The sequence below is a fragment of the Eurypyga helias genome, unplaced genomic scaffold, assembly GCF_000690775.1.
Source record: "Eurypyga helias isolate BGI_N326 unplaced genomic scaffold, ASM69077v1 scaffold2179, whole genome shotgun sequence".
In the NCBI taxonomy this organism is placed as follows: domain Eukaryota; kingdom Metazoa; phylum Chordata; class Aves; order Eurypygiformes; family Eurypygidae; genus Eurypyga; species Eurypyga helias.
Window position 1 is genome coordinate 5,542 of NW_010272525.1, and position 2,756 is coordinate 8,297.

Genomic DNA, 2,756 nt, shown 5'->3' on the forward strand with positions numbered 1-2,756 from the left:
CAACCTGGTCTAGTGGAAGGTGTCCCTGCCCGTGGCAGGGGGGTTGGAACTAGATCATCTTTAAGGTCCCTTCCAACCCAAACCATCCCATGGTTCCATGAATGGCAGGATATAAATTTGTCATTGAAATGCTACTTCAGTTAAAAGTCAAGACAAGAAATAGCCGTTCCTTTTTAATATTCACTTGCCTGCAGCATTTTAATTGTGGAGTCACGTAGAAAAGAGGGATATAAGCAATTACTTACATTGCTACACATTTCTGTCTGTTTGGAAGCTAAAAGACTTCAGACATGTGGAGATGACACATCATCACTGCTTGTAGGGTATGCCCTGCACTCTGCTCTGAACACTAAGGCTGCATTTGCCTTCAGATTAGGATAAACAATATGTTTCATGACAGCTTATTTGAAGCTCCACAAAGCTATCTGTATCAAAAGAACAACGCAGGGCAGATTTCAATGGAAATTTAAAAAAAAAAAAAAGTGTCTACAGTGAAAACAACCAACACAAACAGCAGTACCAAAGCTTTGTTTAGACTAGGGGAAATCACTGACAAAAGAGCTGTAAGGGTGGGATACCGAAAGGTATGTTTTCATCAGAAGAGCACTGCTCTTGTTACAAAACAACCTGAGTACTCGTAACCATATGAAGTGCTGATGCTCTGTAGCGAGTAACTAAACCAAGAACAGATTCATTTCTTTTAACTACAGACATACCATCACCACACCTGCTCACTGAGAGAAGAGAAAGATATTTACTATTAATAAAAATAACACTGGAGGGGGACACATGACTTTTTTTTCTTCTTCTTTCCTACAGATACACACAAGCAGCTCTCTGTTTAGACTATGAGAAAGCTAACTTTTCTCACACATAGATTTCCATCAATATAATATATAGGTATTCACATTATAATGTTACTTTCTCATGAATTTGTTTTGTTGCTCCATTCTCAAAAGTCATTGAACTCACGGGACACTTTAGTAGTCAATATAGTATAGTATCGCACAGGGAATGCACGCCTGGAGAAAGACCTGAATACATGCAATGAGTGCAGTAACATGAGTAACATTACACACCTGGTCTTTCATTTCAACCTAGTTCTGGCAAGAAACTAATATATATTCACCAACACAAATGTTCATCAAAGCCACAAAAGCAATTTAATGCTTACATGTATGCTGACAATATGATGTCAGAGCTGTGAGTAACCTGACAAAGGAGGCTGTAGGTCGATCAGAAGTGCAAGCTGGTCCAAACGTACATAGCCTCTTCACCAACACTAAGCCCATTCTCAGCCTGGCCTCTCTGATTCAGGCTGCTACACTCAGTATTGAAAGTAAATACACAGGAGCAATGGAAAACAACTTTCCTCCTGGCCATGTTGGTGAGGGAAGGCGTTTAACTGAAAGAGACTAAAATCAGCCTGTGACATAACAGACATGTTCTTCCTCTTAAGATGGATTGGTAAGACATGGAATTTACTGTAAGGTGACTTTGCCATGCTGAGATAATGCCTTAATGCTTTTGTCTACAAGACAAAATGAAAGCCCTAGCTTTGGTCACTATGTTAAATAAGGGGGGCAAATTGTATGTTAAATAAAAAGCTATCCTAAATTCCTTGCAAATTACAAGGTTTAGGTCAGCTCTAAAAGGAATTTACGTCAGCTGGAAGAAGGCATCTATGTGAAAGACTAATAATAATGAAAACCAACCTCTTGAAAACATAGAAGTAATGCTTGTTGAATTTATCATCACCTGCAAGACTGGTTATGTTAATAATCCTCCACATTATGCCAAGTAGACTGAAAGTAATTAATAGTTCACAAGCAACCTTCTCACAGAAGTTTCAGTGCCAATGTTGTTTTGACTGATCACAATAAATAAAAAAGTATATCAGAGAAACTTCCATGAAAAATAATAATAAACCCATCTCTCAGAGCATTACCCTGCCAAGGGTAATTGAGTTCCAGGACCTCAGTGTCACTGGGCAATTTCGGTCTCACTGTTCACAACTCTATAAAGTCCATTCTGTGCATGAAATGGAGAAGCTCGATCGATGTACACACAGAAGGGTCCCAGCACTGAGCTGTCACAAATGTTCAGGAGTCAGAGGGTGAGAACCAGGGTATTGTAACGCCTTCAAAAAATCAGAGCTTATCTGATGTGACATTTAAGGGGTGCTCATTAAATCCTGAAGGGTATCCGTCTCACCATGCAAGCTCTTTCCTCCTCTTGTCTGAAACAGCTGTGAAACAATGGTCAATTGGTAACACATCTCAAGCCAGCAGTAAGGAATGTCTGCAAGGACACAGGACTGTGAGAGGGGATGAAGCGGAAGAGAAGGAAACGGAGAATAAAGCAAAAGATGGAAGTGCGGAAGGTCAGAAGGCTGCTTATACATTTACAATATCTCTAAAATAAAGTCCCACCCCAGAGAGATGCAGGTGGCAAACTGATCTCATTAGAGAAACCACAATGGTTCGGAGACAAGGTTAATTTTTTGCCAAGGATCCTGTTTCCAGAACTGCTCACACCCAGATGTTGCAGAGCAAGGTTCCCAGCCACCTGTTTGACAGACTAAAATGTGATTCCTGCAGGACAGGCCAGAAATGTTTTGCTAAAATTCACCACCAACTTAGAGAAATATTATGCAAGGCAGAAAATAAGATCTGCTATTCGGAAGACAAGATCCACAGGCATAAAGTTCAGAACATGCTCATGACATTTTTCCCTGGAAACAGCACTTGGTACAG